Source organism: Lonchura striata, chromosome 6 (genome assembly GCF_046129695.1).
Source record: "Lonchura striata isolate bLonStr1 chromosome 6, bLonStr1.mat, whole genome shotgun sequence".
Taxonomy (NCBI): domain Eukaryota; kingdom Metazoa; phylum Chordata; class Aves; order Passeriformes; family Estrildidae; genus Lonchura; species Lonchura striata.
The window spans coordinates 49,254,388-49,277,905 of record NC_134608.1 but is presented as its reverse complement, the minus strand read 5'-3'; the positions used below and the strand labels follow the sequence as shown (position 1 = coordinate 49,277,905).

Here is a 23,518-nt window from a genome sequence, read left to right as displayed (position 1 = left end):
TCTGCCTCTATCTGCTTCAATGCCTGCAAATGTGGAAGTAAGTCCCTAAAAACCTGGGGCCTACTCTTTTTGGACTTTGCATCTTATCCTATTTCTATACCTGGAGGGAGCCTGTAGGGGACTTAATTCATGAAAGACTCCTCACATACTGATTATATTTATGCAAAACTAGATCCCCATTAAAAGGCCCAGCCCTGCTTGTTTCACGCTCACATTTCACTTCACACATTTGTAGGAGTCCCATTTACTCTAATAGACTTATTCACTCTGTATAATTCTGGGCATCTAAACTTCTGCAGCATCAGGAACTAAGTTAATGGAATAGATAATGTATACAAATACTCATAGATAGTAATGAGCTTCAGCATTCACACTTAAAATCCTCCATCACATTCGATAGGAGGATTTTTAAGTATTGCTATTACAATATCCTGGTACAAGTAAGACAATGCATACCTTACTTGACATTAAAATTTTTTGAAATCTTGGAATATCTCCATTTTCAAAATAAACAAAACTCTCTTTGCAAAGTGTAAACTAATTCCAAAATCTGCAGTTCTCATCGTAAAAGACACTCATAAATCACCTGTGTGTCGCCACCATCCAAGCTGCTTTTGGTTTCTGCCTCAGCCACTGAATAAATTCTACTTTTTGTTAATGCTTATGTTATTCCTACTACTTCTCCAGTTGTGAATGAATATATTACACTAAAGTACAAAAATATTTAATTCATATTAGTTGGCTAGATTTCATTTCCTCGACGGACTCTTCCGCAACTCAGACTTCCCATCTCCGGGACACTCTCTTGGACTAAAACTGTGCTACATGCATAATGATATGCAAAGTAGGTCAAGTTTCCAATGTGGAGCTACAGCCATCCTTAACTTCACCCAAATGGATACTGCTCACATGGTGAAAACTAAACAGGCACAGAAATGTTTACAGAATTTGGGCTGAAAGTAGCAAACAGTCTTCCTGCCTTAGGTGGATTTTTACCATAACACAAATTATTTACACTGAACTCTAACAGCAAGGGATAATTGAAAATATTTATCTACCTTTCAACAAAACAGTACGGGGAAAATACCTTCCCAGCAGCTGTTATTAGTAGGGCAGAAGGGGACAAAAGAAGGAAACAGCTTCTCTCTGAGTCAGTAACAGCCTGCACTGGTGCTGCATTATTGCCAAGTACCAAACCAGCTAATAAAATGCAGCTCACAACTGCCCACATTTTCTAGTACCACATTCCCCAGCCCTGAAACACAAAAGGTATCCTCCCTTCTCCCTCCCCTCCTTCCCACAGAAATTACACTCCTGTCTGGGTCCTTGACTGCTGGCCTGCCACAACCACATAGCAGGGGACACAATTTGCCTCTGTCTCAGTATTTTGCCATTATTTTAATTTGATGGTATTTTAATAATACAGAGTGGTTAGACTCCTCAGACTGCCATCTGAAATGTTGGTGACTAAGGGTTCTGTTCTGAGAAGGTTCTTTCATTTTTTAAAATTATTTTTTATTTAAAATTTTTCATATTTTCTGGCTTGAACATTTCTTTCAATTAGCTTTCTCATTTAAGCAATAGAAAGGTTAGCATTATAGGGTTGGGGTTTCTCTTAACTTAGGAAATGTTTACGGTGTTCATCAAAGGAGTCGATGTTCCTGGAAGTTGGAATTAAAAGGAAAAGCATGTTAAGAAAATAAAGAGCACTTTAGAATCAATATGGTCACACACACCCCAGATCCCCAACTTGTATAGTCAGCAAGCAATCATTTCTTTAGGATGGCAATTTTCCACTTAAGCACTGAAACATCAGCCTCGATTGTAAAGCAGTGTTCAGGGCACCATAGCTTCTGCCTTTGTTTTTCTTGTCCTTTCTACAGCCTAGAGTTGTAAAGGACATTTGTCATGTCGTGTTTTTTTAATATACAAAAGCGGGGAGAGCTGAGTGTGGAATTAGCAATGTCTAGGTTTTGAATGCACACTTTTATCACAGCTACACATGATGAACCTTTTACAGAACATCCTCCACACTCGTGTTCAGCACAGGGAGCAATTCCTGAAAAACAGCACTAAATTCTCTGACATACTTCCTAAGGTTCTGGGTCAAAGGAAGAGAAACAGGGATTTGTCAAGGTCTATTTAATGAGTCTGAGAAATGAAAACACTAAAATCTGTGGTTTAAATGTAGTACACTATACCAAACCCTTTTTTCAGTTTGAAAAAACTTATTTCTCTCCTATACAGTATTTGGCATACTTGTTTTCCAAGAGTGAGATTCAAACTTTTCAAAGCCTTTACATAAGGAACTTGCTTTTTTTTTGCTCAAAAAATTAATGAATGATACAAATCCTTTGATTTAGAGAGAAGTTTTATTTTGTGGAGAATATTAAGAGATTTTACTGTTGATATTTCCACATTAATATACATTATTTATCTCCACAGGGTGGCGAAAAAGAGAAAATTGCAAAGACTTACTGGGTGGCAGGAAGTGGGATTCACTATAATCAACAGCAGCAGGGGACTCTTTGAGGTTGTGTTGCAAGATATATTCAAGATTCTAGCAGAAAGAAAATAATTGCATTTAATATTGTGCTGGTGGGAAATAACATATGTTCAATCTTTTCCAGCCTTTACACTTACATTTAGATTTAGACTCTTGCCCTTTCGATGCAGAGATACTACTCCTTAAAATCTGGATTTTTTTTTTTTTTTTTAATTCTTATTTTTAACCACACTTATGCAGAGAATATCCTGTCATTAGCCAGCTAGATTTTTATGCTACTTGCAAATTTTATTTCAAAAATTTACTAAGGTTTCATGAACATACTCAGTGGACTAAATAAATAACTCTATGTTCAATAAGCAAGCTATTGCCAAAACACAGTAAAGTTTCCAGCATTATTTTACTTTAGATACTTTTTTAATGTAAAACCCAAAGATTATATATTTTCTCTGATGTTTGCTTAAAATTTCTTTCTCGTTCAAACCACTACATTTCTTAGAAATTCAGAACTTTAAAATGGATGTAGCTCTGTCTGTGTAAAGAGTAGTAAGTTGATGAAATATTTGCAGTTAGCTAATACAAAAAAGCTGACAGTCATATAAAGGTTTTCCACACTTAAAGGGATTAAAAATTTGTGCATATGATAATTGAGCTTCAATCTTAGTTTATAGCTCATAAAAGTTCAGGAAATTAAAAGTAGCTGTCTAGTATAAGCTAACTGTGCAGAATTTCTTTATAATCAAATCCATCCATCCATACAGAGAGGTATCACCAAAGCACATTTCAATATTGCCTGGTTTGCCCATGAAGTAGAAGAGGAACTAGCACTGGAGAAGTCTGTCCCTTTCTCCCACTTTGAAAAAGACCTAGAAACAATTCATTTAGGCTAGATACCAGTATTGTAGAGACTAAGCCAAGTGAGATGAATTCCAATTTCCACAGTAATTGCAACTCTTGTCTAGTCTTACCATTTACCTTTAGTCATTCCCTGCTTTGTGATACTTCAGAATGGGTATCTTGGAGCAGATCATCATCTGTGTAAAGGCTAAAGGAACAGGCACAATTTAGGCCAATAGCATCAGCCTATTCCTTCCCTATGAATTTAGTTGCACACTTCAAGGAACCATATTAAATTATTTTTCAATGAAAATCTGTTAAATGTGTTATTTTTTTTTTCATAACCCTATTGCTTTATTGATTTTCTCTGTAAATACAAATGAAATTACATGTATATATGTGTAAAAACACTTAATGGATTTCTGGAATCCATTGGATTGGACTTACAGGTGGCTACCAAGAGACTTAAACTGGGAGGTTTGAGTGGGAGGAGGAGAGGGAGAACAATCTTCCATTCAAGAACAGTCTTCTTAAAAGTCATGTCAAGGCTAAACAGGCTGGGTCATTGGTAAAATGTAATAAATATAAATACATGCACTTCACAAGCTGCAATTCCACGGTTACTTTACACAGCTTAATGACTGGCATGTACTTTTTTTGCTTTAAAAAAAAAATATTTACTTTTCTTGCTCCACCTACACTGCCAGCAGTAACATTACACGGCTCCATGCTCTGTCAGCTGAAGCAACTGCTGTGGTTTTGGGGGGCAAGGAGAGGGGCTCTGCTGTGATTTGGAAAAGTGCAACTACACAAAAGAGTAGTGCTGGCCCCAGAGGGAACAGTGGCAGGGAATGGGTGCGGGTGTGGAGATCAGCTCAGAGAAAAGGTGGAACTGCAGCCTGGAGTTGGGATCTGATGGCACCTCAAACCCACAAAGAATTCAGGTCATCAGTGCCTCATCTACAACCAAGGCTTCCCATTCTTTCCCTTGCCTCAGCACTAACACCCACGCAGGTGCACAGGAGCCAACCCAGGGAGGCTGCTCGTCTGTAAGCTAACCCCACCAAAGTGAAGAGAAAAAAAAAATAAAAGAACAATGAAACAAAAAAACTTTTCAGCCAGATCTGTTCCAAGGAGCAATTCACAGAAGGATCAGACAAGAGCCAGTGCCAGCACAGCGCAGAAGGTGGAAACACAGAGCCAGAGCCAATAGAGGAGAGGACAAGGCAGCCCAAACTTAGATCAACTCCAGCTGTGATGGACCCAGAGCTGGAGCCAGCCTGACCGCTTAGAAGCTTCCTAAAACCTCTGCACTTTCTCTAAAAACACTGAGATAGAATGAGTAAGTATAAAGAGTTTAAATTACCACGATACCAGAGAAATAAAATCAAGATTCTTACTTAAACATTACTGAGCGGGTCAAGAAGCAAGAAAAAACTGTCATGGTCTTAAAGATATGTAGCAGAGTTTCTGTAGGGTGTAACAGGCCAGGAAAAATCCTTCCTGAACTACACAGATCACACTTGTGAGTAAATTTCTCCTTTCTAAGCCTTCATTGTGTAGATGAGAAGATAAGGTAGAGACTGTTTGAGAAGGATTGAAAAAGACTGAAACCAACATGAGTAGGAGATGGCATTTGGAAAATTATTAGTGTGGAAGACAGCACATTTTTTCTCTGTGCAAAATCTAAATTTGCCATCTCACACCCTTAAAACATGAATATTTTCTTACTTGAGAATATGTCAGTTTTTAGAACAGATTTATCTGACTAACATTTGTAAGGGCAACTACATACACATGACGAAGTTGGAAAACTGAATCTATAAGAACAGAGAAAAATACTTAGGAGACAAGAAATCCAAAATAAAGAATTTCTAATACTACACTCAGACTGTAAATTAAGCAAAAACTCTAATATGTTGACAACAGTAACAGCAGCAAGAAAAAAGTCTCTGTAAAATATCGATTTGGAAATTGCAGACAAAAACTGCAGGGAAGCTACAAAGTATTGGTGTGTTAATTCCTTAAAGAGAATAGGCTATTTGGAAGCATATAAATAAATAGATATTAGTTAGTAGGTTTAGCTTTCCTATTGAAGATTACACTAGTTGGAAGGAAGATAAAATCTTCCTTTGGGGAAAACACCTAAAAAAAATTAGGCAAGTTTATATTGACTATATACTTGCCAAAAAGGCCCAGAAGGAAGAATTGTAGCAGACAACAAGGTGACACATGGACACATGGACTGTTCCCAGATATACATTGATTAGCCAGCAGGTCTTTGAATGTAACTAGGATAAGTCAATTTACAGATACTTTCATGCTCCCACTTCCTGTCTTCTCCTGATAATTTAGGTAATTAGTATAAATTATTTGCAGACACAAAAAGAGATATCTAAAAGTAAAGTAGTGGAGACAAGGTATGTTAAAGGTTAACACAAACACATACTGGAGGACAGCAGTGGAGAGCAATATGGAAAGAGTGTAAAAGATACTTCAAGGGGAAAATGCTGCAAATCAGAGGAGTTCAAAGAAGAGAAAAGCAGGCAAAAGTAATACTCATGCAATCAACACATTTTCAGATTTGGAGAATTAATGGATGACAGATTTCTAGAAATAAAATTTTCTCAGAAGTAAAAGTTTCACGTGTGATGTCCTCTGGACTTATATACGGGAGAAGGAAGGTAAAGAACTTGATTTCAAAGTTTTGTTTACTGGCCTGCCCTGGCTGAGATAATAAAAGCAAAGTTTGGTTAATCCAATTGGGATTTGTATTGATTTGTTGTTGTTAGCAGCATTACTCTGTTGTACTTTCTGGGTCCTTGAGCAAGCAGGAAGAAACCTGGGGAGAAATGCATGGAATGGGGAAGATTAGGATGGTAGCCCTGAGGCTGGGAAAATGTAACATGGGCTTTTATGATACAGCTACAAAAACACCTGTAAATGCCATGTCTTTCTGCTCAGCTTTGTCTATATACATTTGGTAGCAGTTCTCAAAACTGGCTTTTTGTTAGTCAAGCAGATCAAGTCAGTCAAACACAAACTGCCTGTAGGAGCACAGCTCAAGGATTCAACCAAACTTAGTGGATGGACTTAATCAGATCCAACCTCTGATTCATTAGATTCAACATATTTCCTCAGGGAATTTGTCAGAAATAAGACATTTTTAAAATTTTTAATCGAAACAAACAAATAAAATGCAAAAAAAAACCCAAACCAAAATATAATGAAACAGAAGTATCTTCTTAGCAGTAGACATATGAGTAAGAATATAAAGACATCAGAATATCTTTCCCATCTGCATTAATTTAACCTAGAAACTACAACTCCTGTCTAAGCCAGTCTCCACAGAGTGGAGTGCCCAGATTTTGACCAATATTCTCTTTAATCAGTATGTGTTGATGTACAACTGTGTACCTTTAGGAACTGCTGTCGTCAGAGCAGATGATGCAGGCAGTGTTTGGCAATTATCCCATGCTGTGTGCCACAGGGTTGTTCAATCCAGCATGCCTCCTCACAGTCCTGCCATCACAACAAATTATGATATAAACATAGGGAAGTTTACAATAATACAATTATGAACTAACCATCTTAATTTACTAGAGTACATAGAGTATTCCAAAGCAGTAACATGTTTGTTACCTTAAAATGTTATCACTGGTCTCCTTTTGTAACAAGTTCATGATATCAAACGTCCTCTTTATTAAATATTGGTCACTGGGAAAATTCATGGGTGATCAGTGATCTTTTAAAATCTTCTGATTGTCATTCATCTCCCATAATATCTTAAGAAATATGTCCTTGCCTGATTAGATGTTTTGGTATCATCAAAAGGAAATAATAAAACCACTCCAAAATAATAAATGCTCTCCATAGTGAATTTCAGATCTGCAAATGCTAATCAGTACAGCAAATATAAATTGCCTTATTTTATTAACTGCCTTATTTTGGTATTATAAAAGCTTGAAAGTAGTTAACCAACACACCAGGACCCTAGAAACTAAGGCAGTCTTTTTTTTTTTTTTTTTTTAATAAACAGACTGAAGCCATCTCAACTCACCCAAAGTCTTAGTTCTCCTGTGGGAAGACAGATAAAAGCTTAATCCTTAGAGAACAATGAGAAATCCAAAGAAATTCCTCCATCCTAAATTATCACCAGGATTACAAATCAGCTAATTACAATGCAAGAATATGAACTGGGCTGCTTATAGGACAGTATGCAAATTTAAAACTGCTCTACACTGAAGGGAGGTTTTTTTATTCACACTGTCCTGGACTGGAATCTGTTTTCCTGCACAATGATTAAAAGTACCTGCAAGTGTACTTACACTCTGCATGTTTCTCAGGAATTAGATATGAACATTTGAAATTAAGAATTCTTAATTAAATTATAAATAGCTACATACTATATTTTGGTGTCTTTGTTACAATTTTAAATATGCAGTACTTACCTATTTACACATTAAAAAGTTGTACTTTAAAATGGAAACAGTTACGGTTCCAATCTGCTACTCATAACATACAAAAATAACAGATATACATAATTCCAGTAGGGACTGTAATTTATTATTTTAGCCTCTACCAATAAAAACATTTTCAAGCAATTTTTTGACCAGAAGTTTATGAACTAAAGTTGGAAAGGTGGTTCTATAGGCCAAGTAACCAATTTCCTATCAATGACTTTCTCCCTTGTTTCCAAGTCTCTGTTGCACACAGAGACTTCATTAAAGTAGATTGCAAAAAAAAAAAAAAAAAGGTGAAACAATATTTGTCTTTCATGTTGCAGCTTTAATTTACTTCAGTATGTTATCATACACTTCCAAATAAGTAACCTTAGATTTATAATTCTGATTTTTTTAAGCACCATAATGACTTTAAAAATAATTGTTATTTTAATATGATAAATATTAATTCTATTGATAAAACATTAATTATATTGTTATCCAAAAACAACAAAGCCATAATCAAAGATAAAAATAGCCATTGTCTGCATGTTAATTTCATTACATATGTAAGATTGTTATCTCTGTTCAATTGCTCAACTGCTCAACAGTCAGAATTCATTTTTTATCAGCCCAACAAAATAAATTCAGTCACTTTTAGCTGTGATACAAAATGACCATAAAAAACCCAACTCATAACTGCATTCCATTCTACCAGGCACTACTCATAGACAGAAGATACACAGTAAAAGGCCAATTCTATCCTGCAAAGTCCAAAGTTTAACAGACAAGAGAAACAGAAGGCATGAGGAAAGAATGTAATGCCTAAATAAAGGTGTGGAATGTGGGGAAAAGAGAAGGTAAGAAAATGGCTATATGGTCACAGCCATTATGTTACATACACATACATTTGCATTCCTAGAGATATATACATTTATAGATATAGATGTATGTTTATATGCATGAAGACATGGGAAGACACATACATAGAAGATACACATTAATTATTTTACTTCCCGAAGAAATCCAAACATGTTGAAAAAACAGGAAAACACTGCTTGACCATACTCTTTACCTGTTAATGAGCTGCTAATTAAGACTTAGCAAAATACATGGTCATAAATTTTACTGTAGACCTTTTTCCCTAAGGGAAACCTTAAGGAAAAACCATACAAACAAAATATCTTTGTTCTACCTGAATAATATCTTTTTGTATAAGTGTCTTAACATTTATAATCAGAAAGCAAAAACTATTCATAGCTTTCTAACAGAAGTGAAATTAGTGCCTATTATAAGTGAAGCCAATAGGAGGCAGCACAATAAATTAATAAAAAAATTTGGTTTCTTCATGGTCTTTCTGACTCATCTCTTCCTATGCCAGACTGTGCACTGCTGTATTTCATTGGCTGTTTCTCTAATCCTAATCCTTGCCTCCATGACAGAAGACATGAGTTTTGTGGCAGTTAAAGCAAAACTGCTCAGTAGTACCAAGATGTATGCTCACACAAGTCAAAACACTCATGGAAATAGGGAAATCAAAGCCCACTCCAAGATCCAGCACCACTCTTCAAAGCTCCCCTGCTCACCTTGGTGTTGTAATCTCTGAACAACATCTCTGTCCCACTTCAAACACACACAGGTATCACCATTACAGTCACCAAGCTGCTGCTGAGGCCACAAAGTGATGGTTTGAAATAAAGGCAATACACTTTAGCAGAGATGCTAAACAAGATAAATGATGTATTCTGCTGAGTTCCAGAGAGATGCGCTAGCTACATGAAAACCTTGAAAGATTTCTGCACCTGCTTAAATTCAGAACAACTTTCCAACAAAAGGTAAGATTTTATTTTAGGTGTAACCAATCCTTTTTCTTCTGCTGTAGTTCTGCAGGCACACTTGCCCACCATTTTACTTTAACTATCACCAAATTACATGTTTTGTTGTTTTGTCCAGAAGAGATTTTGTCATTCTTATTGTTGCCCAAGGACACCAGCCAGAACAATAAACAGCTCCAAATAAGTTCCCCTTACACAGTCTTGGACATGCCAAAAACTTACCTGCTAAAGTCTGATCACACATGAATTGTGTTCAAATTTTGTTAGTCCTTAAATCAGAAAGTTTTCATTTATTCTAACAGATACATGAGGAAATATAGATTTAAAACTTTATTTTAAAAATCCAGTAAGACACATCACCTAAATACAGAATGAAATGTATTTCACAGTGGCAGTCAAGGAGAACCCTCTGAATGCTCATTTAAAACAGAAAGCATATATGAAATATATACGTGAACTACAATGCATTGACTTGTCAAACAGAAGGAATATTATAACAGCAGATCCAGGGCTATTCCTTTTTTACTTTCACTAGTCCACAGTTCTCCTGATTTGCATTAACAAGGCTGCTGCCACTGGTAAGTCTCTTTGCATTTGACATGAAAATTAACTGTAGACTAATTTTAGGAATATCATAAACATCCTTCTAGAAGTATATCACAGTTTTTTTTCAATATGCAAAAACTTTTTCTCCTGAATACCAAGGAGAAAACAGACATTCATTATCTAAGTTCCTCTTTAAAAGGATAGATCCCGCACATTTTTCAGTTTTAAGACAGCTGGCCACCAATAGGGAAGAAAGGGCTGAAATTCTTAAAATAATTGACAAGACACTGTGCAGACTCCCAAAGGCTTTCTGGAATGGGTGTCTCCTAAATCAAATATTAGAGCATTTCCCTGAGTTTATAATATGTATGATATAATCCAATTATCTGTTCATTACAGTAATTTTCCTTCTCTTCTGTTTTCAAGTTCCTCTTCTCTTTTTGGTACACATTTGTGACTATTCTCTTTGTTTTAGCAGAGAATATATGTTAAAGGTTGTCCAAGAAACATTTTACGGTAAGAGAGCATCCAATAAACACTATTTTAAATGTCCCAGAATAAGTTGCACAGCTCACAAAGCACACAAATAAATGGTTATTGCACTGAAGTATTCAGCACTTTTAACACTGTCCCCAGCAAACCAAGGTTGTTTCAACAGTTGAAAATGCAGAGAGCAGCCTACATAGGTCCATTTCAAACACGACTGCTTCTGAACATGACAGCATGAAGACAGCAGCATGTCTTCACTGTGGTTTCCAAACTAACTAAGCAGAGATTCCTGGAAGACATCACTTTTTTGGAAGAGCAGCACTACCATTTATGAAATGTTCTTCAAATCCCAACACTTAGTGGAGCTGTGTTGTACCTTTAGAGGTAACTACATGCACCTTTCAAAAATATTAAAACACACATTGTAACAGCCCACTGAGTGCTGCCAATAAACCACTGCTGTGTCTACATGTGCTGTACCTACAGAGAAACAGAGATACAAAACAAGGACTTGATTTACCCCAACCACAAAAACCATCTGTTTCATAACTGCAAGAACTCTGACCTCTCAAGTCCCTATGCCTTAACCACTTGTCCAACACAGACACCCACACACACTCTCCTTAGTAATTATTTCCTAAGAAATAAATGCAGCATGGTTGCAAAACTGTAGCATAGATAGACTGAAATAATTCTTCAGCTGCTTGTACTTGCAGATATAAACAGTACACAGCTCATAATCCACCTGCAGTTTTCAGAAGGTTTTGATGTCAATGCTGTTTAAACACGTTCTCTAAAATGTTGAGTCTATAATCCCTCAATATGTGTCAGATAAAGGATTTCTTATTGATTTGAGGTCAGGATTTCAGCATAATGAAACTCCTGCAAACTTAAGGCTTTTTATGTTGTTTCTTTTCCTTTGTCTGGCTACTCCCTTTCCACTTTCAAACATGCAATCTGTGATCCATGAGACTTAGGAAAAAATCCAAAACTGTTTTCCTTGTAATTCAGTACATCCAGGTAAAACCATGCTAGAAGGTTATTATTGATGCCTTGTTTGCTCACGCCATACTCACAATCTATTATATGTAATCCCCGGATATTGTGAAGAATCATTGCTAGAATTAAAGAGCCTTTGTTTGAACTTAAAGTTTTGGTGAGTGAAAGGCATCTGCTAATAGAAGACAAGCTTGGGAAAAAAGCCTGCAGAAAACAGTATTTCCTTACTGCTACCAGTTTTGCAAACTAGCCACAAAAGCAGCATCTAGCCTCAACAAATTGGTTCAGGTGCCTAAGGTTAATATTCACAGTGTTTTCCTGGGACGTATCTTGCCCTCCTTAACACATCCAGTGTTGCATCATTAACTCATTAAGTTTATTTAAAAACCCATCTCCCTATTTGCGTGATAGGCTGCAGCTAACAGTCTGTTTTGTAAACTGAGCAAGTTTATTCTTGGTCTGTGTTCATGCAATGCTGAAGATTTGTCTACATACAAAAGTTATGCCTAATTACGCTGATTTAATTTAATCAGCTCAATCCCTGCACTGTGATGAGATCATAAGGTTGCTTTCTACATGTGAAGTTCCTCACTGGGGAAGATGGACACGACCCTTCTACAGTACTAAAGTTGCATCCATGTGCTGGCTACACTCACACAACTACTTTAATAAAACATAATGTGCACTGCCAAAGCATTTACACTGCTCTAGAACCTGTGTTTCAAACCTGAGACACATCTGAGAGTACATGGCCCTTAGAAATCTTGGTAAGAGATTTTACCAGGAATTAAATTACCAGGAATTAAAATACTCTCATTTTTTGATGTGTATTATTTGAAAGCTGATGTAAAGTTTCACATGTAACAGTCAGTACCTCGTCTGAGTTTTGGCAGTACCAACTTCCTGAGCTTCTGTGGCATCCCAGTAGTTGAGAAGGTGTTGCAGTTTTCAGTGTGAACAATCCCTAATTTTGGATGCTTTTAAATAGCATTCTGGATGTATTTCAATCTGTTGCTTGGTAGACTGAAAAAATGAAGTTGCAAAGTCACCTGAGCCGACATAACCTAGTAAATATTTGAAATTTTAAAAAGTGTTGAAAATATTTCAGATTTTTTTTTTAACTTAGGATGAGATTCTTTTCAGTAGATTGCAAAATGAAATGGTTCTTTGTTACATGGTAGTGCTGAACTATAAAACAATGTGAAACATCAGTAATCTTAAATTTTATTAATGGAAATAACTAATAAGAAAATTAATCATTGATGACATTGTTATTTTTATAATTGAGCAGGAATCACTATTCCAGGGCACTAGGAACTGAGGAAAAATAACATTTAAGAATTGCAAAGCCCCATAATATGTAGCTTTAATAATGGACTTTCAACAGGTATGTTTTAATAAACAGATTGTTATGTAAGCAGTGGAAACGTTCACAGTGTGGCTACCATGTGACTTGCTGTGCAAAGCAATCCTCTACTTCAATAGTATAAAAACATTATTAACTCCACAGATATGATGACAGAAACATTCTAAATGCTAGCAGACTGTAAAAGCAGTATCTTATAGACTCTTGGATTACTGGGGACAAGGTTATGGAACACCCTAATAAAAGTTTTCAGTGCTCAATAAATAACATCATTTGCATGTGGAAACTTTTAGGTATAATATTCTTTCTTCGCACCATTCCTATAGATTCATAGAGACAAAAACACAACAAAAAGTAAGAGTTTTATATACATATACATATATATGCAAATTACAGGCTGCATGAAAAAGACTATGTGCTTTTACTCATGTATTATATAAAGATTCTAGATGCATATTCCCTTATGAATTGAATAGCTTATGAAATTCAGTGTAAGATAATGAAAATACAGATGTTTAGGCTTCTCAGTCAAATTACTGTTATTACTGTAAAGCAAAAATAGTCTGAAATGGCCAAACCTGTCTACAACAGACACAGCTTTTTTAGCTGGATAGAGGAAAGATACACACAGCCCAAAAACTTTCATGTTATAAATCACTCCAGGAATAATGATGGATTTATAGCTCCCTCTCAATAGTGCAGACAAGCACTACTCTGATCCAAACCCCTGGGATCAGGCAGGTGGCCTGATACACCCTCACTCCAGGCCCTTTGGATCCACCCAAGCATCAGCACTGAAAGTTATTAGCAAGGCATAAAGGATTTGGAAAAGCAGCATATTTACTATTGTTTGTATCTGAAATGTTCAATATTTGGTGACTTTCTGAAGTTTTATTGAGGAACATTTGTTGGTTATTAAATCACTCTCCACTCAGTTGCTCTATGGAACAACACTGGACTCTCTTGAAGGCTTGGGTGGCCCAACAGTCTGTGGCTACTCTCGGACTTCCCTTCCTAGATATATTTACCTTACTCCTACCATTTCGTATGGAATTATTTGTTGGTTTCAGTGCCATTCCTTCCTCTGAGGCTGCACTTCCATCTCACTGAATTTTTATCTTTTAGATTCATTTCACCTCTTCAAGGGGTAAAGAAATTGAGGAAATTATTCCAAATGTAATTTTCTATGCTTCCATCTCTTTGTGATAAGCAGGCACATTCTGAAAAGCACAGTGATGGATTCCTTTGTATCATGATTTCTCTGCAGATCTAACAAATAAGCAACAAAAAAAAATCTCAGCTAATATGGGATTTCAGCTTAGATAGTCACAAATTAACCAGAGAAGGGTGTATGTTAGTTTAAACAAATTACTTACATTTTCCATTTTTGGTCTATAGCATAAGAAATTAGATAGTTAATTTTAAATGCAAAATTTTGTACAGCGTGCAAATCATGTCTGTATGTCAAACTGAAATAACAAACCTAATGAGGAATGTTAAAAAAGCAAGACCTATTAGTTTAAAGATACATGGAAGCAGCCAAAGATGACAAACATGCATAAAATTCAAAACATGATGGAAAAAGGAACAGGCACTGAACCACATAAATCAGTGTTTTGAATTCTATTTCTCTGTGGGTATAATTGTACCTTAGTTTCTTATAATGATTTATTGAGGTAAATAGTCTGTATGGTTTAACAGCTACAGCTTCAAAGTGTCAGGCACAGACTCTCCTTTATTCATGAGGCAGCTGAGTATTGGGATGTGAATCAGCTTCTGTATTCTGGGACTTGGCAAAGTTTGTTTTTAAGGTCCTTATAAAGGATTCATGTTGATGCAGCTATTCAAATGTGAAAAACGCTGTGCTGTAATGGATGAAATAGAAAAGCTTTACAGTAATTCTGGAGGAAAAAAGTAAAAACACTGAAATAAACCATTCAGAATTACCTTCAGGAAAAGAAAAGACCATCCCAGAGTTAATTTTAATACATTATACCATTAGGGGGAACACAGAAAAAAAGCTAATTTCTTGATGAAGCACAAAAGTGTGATGGGATTCCAGAATTTACTTCTAGGTTAAAATAAAATAAAGTACAAGAAAGAAATGGTAGAAGTTTAAGCTGTGACATTCACATTTTGGGTTGATTGCCAAACCACACGTTCTATTGCTCTCAGACCAGGATAAACCAACCATTAACTAATCAAAAGAATCATTATCCATGAAAGCTATGATGGCATTTTAACAGTTCTTAATCTATTAATAAGAAAGAATAATTTGCAAAATATATTCCCTCTTCTGTTTACATTCACAGAGCCATTCTTAGCAGAAATTATATGTAGGCTCCCATGGTGTAGAAACCCTATGAAAGCCATGAAAATTCACTAAGCTTCCTTACGTCCCGTGCCAAGATATTCAGCAGGAACTTTGGTCGTTGCCAAGAAACACGTGTGCCTCAGATACAGAAGCTCTGCGTGTACCGGTATTTCAACATTCCTGGAGAGAAATGTGACCCCTTGATGCATACCCTGGTTTGCTGGCATGCTCACATTCCTCCCCATCTGTCAGAGTGGCATGCTGCCTTCTCACAAGGTGGGGATGCCAGTTCAGGAGCACAGGTGCCAACCAAATATAGGTTTGGACTAATACTCTGCAAAATGTGGCAAATGACATTTCACCTGCAAGAGGACCATCCTACCTGTGGCCCATGCCAAATTAGCATTGCATGCTTCATTAGCAAAGGGGGTCATCAGCTGAAAATCACAGGCAGAACCAGAAATGCTGGCTTTCTGGATAACATCTCCTAGCTGAGAGCCTGCAGCACCGAGGTTTAATTTACAACATGCCAAATTTTCCTAACATTGCAGCCATACAGCCCTTTGGAGCAAGATGCAGCAGACCATGGACAGAGATCTGTTGAATTCATCCTCCCAGACTAATTTCTGACAAATTTCAAGATTCTTTAAAAAGGCACATGAATTAACAGTGGGGGGAAAGCATAAATAAAGATTTGTGTTTCCTCTAAGGGGGTTTCTATCACCACAAAGAAAACCACCTTCATTGAGGGTCCAGAAAAGCCAAACTAAAATTAACACTATTTTCAAACAAATTGCTCATATAATTTTAAAATTCTTAAAGTCTATAAAATATTTTTATAAAGATTGACATACAATATAAAAAAGTCATTAATTTCTAGTTTGAGAATTTATGTACATGTGAAAGTAATGAACAGCCATTACACAAAAATCATTCAAAATGCAATGACAACACTGGATAACATTAAACAGTATTTCAATATCCTTCAGAATGAAGTACAGTTTGAACCCTTTCATTAATAAAAATATTCCCCACTATATTAGTCTAACAAGAAGAATTAAATATTCCATTGATCAGTAAACAGAATAGCCACAAAGCACTGTTGGTTTTGCCTCCAAATTAGCACAGCCTAATTCATTTATAAATGTACAAAAGAAAAATGAAGCATTGCTAGTCTGAAAAAAATTACCAGCTTTCAGGAAACAATTCGCTATCCTTTCTTTGGTAACTTACTATGATTTCTGTAATTTATTTATCCCAGGATGTACCTGGTATATCATCAGCTTTAGGTGGTTTTGTTAAACTGGCTATCCAAAAATGAGTCATATTATGCATAATTCTGCATTATTTAGGCTATTCGGAAGGCACACCATTGCTACTTCCCAAATTACAAACTCAGAGCTATTAATACCTACAAGCACAAAATTATAACTCAATATATTGAATTCTACAATTCTTCAATACACTAAGATGCAAAGTCCTGCCTCTGAGATGGAATAACCCCATGCAACATTACAGGCTGGGGGCCAACTGGCTAGAAAGCCTATTTGCAGGGGAAGAAACTGGAGGTCCCTGTGGACAAACTGAGCATGAGCCAGCAGTGTGCCCTGGCAGCAAAGGCAGCCAACAGCATCCCAGGCTGTTTTAAGAGAAGCACTGCCGGCAGGTTGAGGGACCTGGTAATTTCCCTCTTCCTGGCATTTGAGAGACTGAATCGGGAGCAACGGTCCAGCTCTGGTCTTCCCAGGACAAGGCAAATACTGAAACAGTGAAGCAAGACAACTGGGAGGCTGCAGTGTGATATGCAAGATAGACAAGAAGCTGAGAGAGCTGGGCTTGCACAGCCTGGGGAAGAGCAGCTGAGGGTGAGAGCTTATTGCTGCCTGCAACAGCCTAACAAGGGAAGATGGAACAAGGCTCCTTGCAGAGATGCACAGGGACATGACAAGAGGCAATGGACACAATCTGAACTATTCCAATTCAATATAAGGAAAAAAAAATTACCTTGAGGGTAGTCAAACACTGGGCTAGGTTGCCAAGAAACACTGTGGCATCAGCATCCTTGGACAGAGTCCAGCTTGAATGGAGATGGCCCTGTGTAACCTGCTCTAATTGGACCTGCACCGAGCAAGAGGTAGGACTGGATGGCCCCCGGGTGGTGCTTTCACATCTACATATTTCTGTGAAATATCTGCTAGGATTTTGTATGATACATATCCCAGTTTTAACAAAATACAGGAACATTTCAGAGTATCACACTCCAGGCAATCACTAAACTATTCAGGGCCAGCAGTCAGCCTTACATTTACTTTTTTCGTCTTTTCCTTCAAACAAAGTCTTCAGTCTTTTGTGCAGAACTTATTTCTAGTAAATTAACAGTATTAGATGTGGCATTTACACTATGCCTTTCCACTTTGGATCCTAAATGCTTTAGAAATTATGCTTTACTTAACATAGTAACGGGCTCCTGTTATGCCCACAGCAAAACACGGAAGGTGGCATAAAGTCAGTAGAACAGCATATTTTTCTTCCTAGCACACTGTGCCTGTACATCACTAACCACTACCCTCAGGTAAAGGATTTTTCCCTGTCCAAAATTCCATGACAGTCTCGGGCCTGTCATAAATACCACCATATTAAGTGGACGTACTCTTTCATGTCTAGGCTAATGTATTTAAAATTTATTATTTCAGATTAATAAAAATATCCTGATGCTTGGGCTGCAAATTTCCATGCTCAAAGTCAAAATGTACGTAAATTGCTACAGTATTGCACCTGCAACTCACTGTCATTTATTATTAAGAGTATGAATATCAAAATGGTAAAGTCTACTTTAGTACAGGCAGAGTATACAGTAGGTTCTTGGCAATGCTGCCATATAGTTTATAGTTTATTAATAGAGTGTAAATCTTGAACAGATCACTACATTAATTTTAAAGGCTTAATGTAAGAAATTAGATGTTGGTATTAAACAGGTAAAAGAGAGTAATGAATTTCTCTTTTATTTTTGTGCTTCTTGCAGTCGCTCAAAGCCAATAGGCTGTGACTGAAACACAATTAATAACCCGTGAGCCCAGTAGAGGGATAAAGCAAATATGTATTTGTATGTCCTTTGTAGAGTAGAGATCTTCCAGCAGCTAAGAGGAGCAAAAATCAGCATTGGCAAGGAGACACTCTGCCTGTGTTTTAAGGAACACAAGTCACAGAACACATCCAAACTGGCTAAATAACAGGGGTAATGAGTGATACACATTTTAAACAGATACTGTCAGGACACAAATTAATGAAACCATTTTTGCAGGAGGAAAAATCTTTCTGATGCAGTGGCAGCAGACAGTATTGTGATATAGCTCTACCAGGGAGGTGTAGATATTGACAGGAAAAATCATCTTCTGCAGTCTTCAAAGGTTATTTGGACACTGGGTACATAAGAAAAGTCTGTGTGCTCTACTGATGATGAAAGTTGAGGAGAAACATTTCTTTTCAAAAAGGACCCCGACTTGGGAGCTGTGCAGATACATCAGCTTTAGCAGACCTGTTTTTTTCACACCTTTAAAATATTTCTCTAAGGATCAAGTGAAACCGGGAGGATAAAGATACCTGGTGCTATTTCTTACTCCTATCCACTGACCATTTCCACAAATGTTACTTAAGTCCCCAGGGAGAAGAAACTACTACAATCATACACGGTCAGGAAGGAGAACATGCTGAGCCACAATTTTACCACTTACATTTCCTTCTAATTTCTCTTTGTTCATCCAAAAAAGATTCAAAGCTGTTAGGAATAGAAACAGTTATATGAAGAGACAAATTCTCTTTACAGACTATTTTCAGCAGACCTCAAAGACTTTGGCTTACATAGTGCTGTGAGACTCAAAAAAGGACAATGTTAATTTTGTTCAACCTTTTCCAGCAGAGTGCTACTCACTAGAGTATGTTAAGTAGTGGTTTGTTCACACCGTCTTCAAATTACTCCTAAGATAAATTCATCAAGACAAACAGATAAAAATGTTAAGATTGTATTTTCCTTAAAGTATTCTTATTTACTACAGATGGATGAAACAGTGTACCAAAGTAAACAGAAAATACACCCAAGGAAGCATCTACAGAGTTTCCACTCTAAACAAACACAATTCATTTTAGTAATACTGAAGATCTTCCCCTCATTCAGACTCGCAGTAGAATAATTGAACTTGGCAGATACTTTCTGTGAAACATCCTTTCTTTACTGGGGCTTTTATGTGCTAGCAAGCACAAAAGAAAAAGAAGGAAAGAAGTGAGATATATAAAGCTGTATCTTCATTGCAATAAAATTGATTTTTACTCAGGTATGGTAGTCTACCACTTTACAGTGGTAAGTGAAGAGGCCAGAGGCCTGGTCAGTTTAATACAATGTAAAATCCTAAGACAGCATGCCACTCTATTTCCTTATTTTGGGATAGTTGGTTCATATCAACTCCAAATAGGAGATACATTGTTGGCTTTGCCTGGCTACACTGATATAAAAACTACCTGGGAACTGTCTGCACTAGGACTGTACCAAAACAGAACTTCTTAACATACCTTTTATGGTGTTAAAAAATGGGAATTTAAAAAAAAATTGTAGAAGCCTAATACATGCAAGGCTACTAGAAGCCTGCACAGACCTAGGTTCAAGGACATTATCTTCCCATTCTTTGTTTTCTTTCTTTGTTAAACTGGGGCAACAAAACTTTTTTATTGGGGTATTGAATAATGGCCTTTTCTGCTAGTCCAGAAATAAAAGTGAGTGAGGACAGTCTTTGTATTGATGTGCTGTCTGTCTTGTTTATGATAGAAGCTACTTTGCTTTTAGATGGGGTATGTTCTAAAAAAGCTTTTACAACAGGTTCAGAAATATAAAAGCCATTTCGGGATGAGGACCTCTCTATCCTTTATTTTGTTAGTTCTCAAAAGGGCTTTTTAAATGTTAACAGCTACAACTGCCTTCACTCAACTGATGCTCCCTTGTCAGCAATCCTTCTGTTGACATCTCTTTGTTTGCTCTCAGCTTGTGTCTCCCTCTTCCCAACCCCTTAAAAGAAAACAAGAGGCTGGAATTGAACTTTTGGCAGACATAGAGCCACTAAAATACATTGAATAAGTTGGCTAGGCAAGTCAGATTTCTGTAAAAGAGTTTCTTTCTTCACTTTCAGTCATATACAGAATATTTTCCCCTCTGTGGCACCCTCCATATATTGCAGTAAGAAAAGCTGCTTAGAAAACAGGAAGCATTTCAGCTTAAATAGGTTGAAAGAGACAAAAACATAGGGTAATGTCATGTTTCTATTTGATATAAAATAAAGCTTTTTGTCTAAAAAAATGTAATTTAAACTGTGCACTTAAAGTAGGTGCATGTGTACATTGTTGGATTTTTCCGAGCTAAAAAAAAAAAAAAAAAAAAAAGGCATTAATTTCCTTGTTAAGTTTTCTCACAGACAGGTACTGGCAGCATTCCCTGCCTCACGGTGATAGCTACTTTGAGTATCAGAAGTTCATTAGTAATAATTAAACATTCTACAGCACTTGAGTACAGGTTGATCCTGTTTTATAAGCCAATGTCAGTGAGCATATTATAAATTACAGTAGCCCAATTACTCTACAGCTACAATTACTCTACAGCTAATATTTAGCACTTATACTTTGCTTTGAACACACACTCTGCAACTCATAATTAATTCTTAATGCTGGCATGCAGATATATTATCCTAAATTCACAGATAAATCAGAAAAGTGAGACCATTTGCCAAAAGCCACTTAGTCTTGAGTGGAGTCAGGACCAACCAGGGGAAGATTCCACCCTCTATTCGTGGCTTCCAAGCCAGGGCTGACCACTATCTTGGTCACTATGTGATAGTTTTATTATTGCAGCTCAGTCAATCTCTGCATGGCAAAGACATCCTTACCACATTATACCACGACAAATTATTTTGGCTGTCAGATCTGGTTCTACTTTAATTTACCCTACCTCTACAGAAAAAGCTAAAAACCAATTAAATAAAGAATAATTGTGAAGAATTTATAGCAGGATCTTCACTCATGAAACTGCTTCCACAAGATCTAGTTAGGCCTCAACTTTCCCACCCCTGTCCCTTTCCATGAAAGGAAATGAGATCTCATTATTTTAGTGAATATCATTTCTGCAAGTTTCAGTTCATTTCACTGCACTTCACCTCATGCCATTCCATCTAATTGTTTTCACTTAAATCCAGATCTTCCTTTTTTTTTTTTTCCCTTGACATGATTTTGTCTGCCTGAAAGTTTTTATAATGCAGATTGCTGGGCTTCAGAGCTTGGAAGCTCCTCATTCAAGTGATTCTTCTGGCATGTCCTGTAACAGAGCCAGTGTGTACCCACCCTGCACTCAGATGGATGGTTCCCATCCACAGACTGCAGCTCACCACAGCAGCAGCAATACATTGAAAAGTCTAAGGGGATAATTGTACCTGACAGCAAATAATTCTGTCACTTTACTTGTCATTTTGGCTCATCTCACTCTTACCTTATTGTCTCTGTTAATGTCCAAAAAGAAACTTCATTGTTCCTCCCTCTACACATCTGCTTGTGGTTCTGTTTCTGCATCACAGCCAGTTTGTGCTTCATGACAAAACCTCAACTCCTGTGAATTGAATGTTAACTTCAGGACAGTGTCTTCAGAGAGACTATGTCAAAAACAGTGGAAAACTCTCACAAATATTTCCCAGAATCCTTACCTATTGTTTTGTTTGTATTCCAGAACAGCCACGGAGATTGGAGAAAACATGTTTCTTCTTAGAAACTCAGTGTCCCTTGTTCTGAGAATAATGATATTTCTCTGTTGCTCAAAAGAATACAGCAAATACAACACTGAATCCCAGCATGACAGGATTTTCAGAACTCCTTTCTTATCACTTATTAGTGTTACTGGAATTATATAAAGCTCATGAGTCACACATACTCAGACATATCTGTAATATCTGCAGGAAGATAAGCAAAACCTTTACAGAATTATTCTATTACTAGAACCCACATTTTTGTTAGCATTCAGATTACTCCATTTTTAAGTGATGCCGTAGGCAGGTGGCTGCCATTTAATGTTTAGTATGTCTTTGTTGGTTATGTACCTCTTCCCTGCAAAAACAGAGCATTTTAAACAAGGGAGCAATAAACTAAGGGGGAAAAAATTGTAAAAGCCTCTCACTAAAATAACATCATTATTCATGATGTAAAAAACCCCAAAATTAATAAACCATTAGCTGGACACATAAACATTAGTTCATTTCAGTTGTCCCAAAAAAGATTGGACCTTAACAATAAGCCACAACTAAGCCACAGTTATAATAACTGATTTGAGCAGTCTGATCTTTTTACACCTCTTTTCCCAAAGACAAACATTCTCTGTTTGTCCCACAAGGGAAATATAGCCATTAAATGAAATTTTCACACTCTTTTTTATTGAGATACAGGTCTTTAAGCATAATAGTACAGAAACACTAATAACAACTAATCTTTTAACAAAATAGAAATATAGAGTTTCACTGGTATTAGACTACCACATTCTTATTAAGTTAAATATACTAAAAAGGCTGCTAGATACTACTAAAAAATTGAGTTTTTCATTTACAAAGTAATGTCATTTTCAGGAGTTTCTTTGTACTTTTACTCCTCTTGTCAGAAATAATTTTTAAATGCTAAAATTTAAATAATGGACATTACTATAGTCTCTATATTAGTCTGTACGTTTAAATACATGAAATGAGGTTAATCTCTCAGATTATTGTTTCTGCTCTTTTATCATTTTTAAACAAGAACTGCAGAAGCTGTAGAAAGCAAATGTACCAACTGTGCTTTTCTGATTAGTTTTGCACTCAAGCAGAGCAGTAATGCGAACATGAAATAAAACATCAATATCCTAGCGCTATTCCATATAAACAGACATTGAAAATAATTACATTCTACATATCATATTTCATACGATATATTATCTCATAGTCATAATTTGGGTTGGAATGGATGTAATGTGATTGGAAAAAAATATCTAATTAAGACACTAGCTATTTACCAGAAAAAAAAAAGGAAGAAGAAAAAAAAAAAAAAAAAAAAAAAAGCAATTATTTGTTTTGAATCCCTGGGCAGCCTGTTCCAGTGCTCTGCCAGCCTCAGTGTAAGGAAATTTCTGCTCGTGTT

General features: G+C 36.5%; 1 long non-coding RNA gene across 1 annotated transcript; it reads right to left on the bottom strand.

Moving 5' to 3' along the window:
* Window positions 1-6,813: 6,813 nt before the first annotated feature.
* Window positions 6,814-22,081, bottom strand: LOC144246494 (uncharacterized). The gene is made up of 3 exons (XR_013340192.1): window positions 22,066-22,081; window positions 21,855-21,971; window positions 6,814-6,865 (listed from the first exon to the last, which is right to left on the bottom strand). It is a non-coding gene; the product is annotated as an uncharacterized LOC144246494 (long non-coding RNA).
* Between the last annotated feature and the right edge of the window lie 1,437 nt (window positions 22,082-23,518).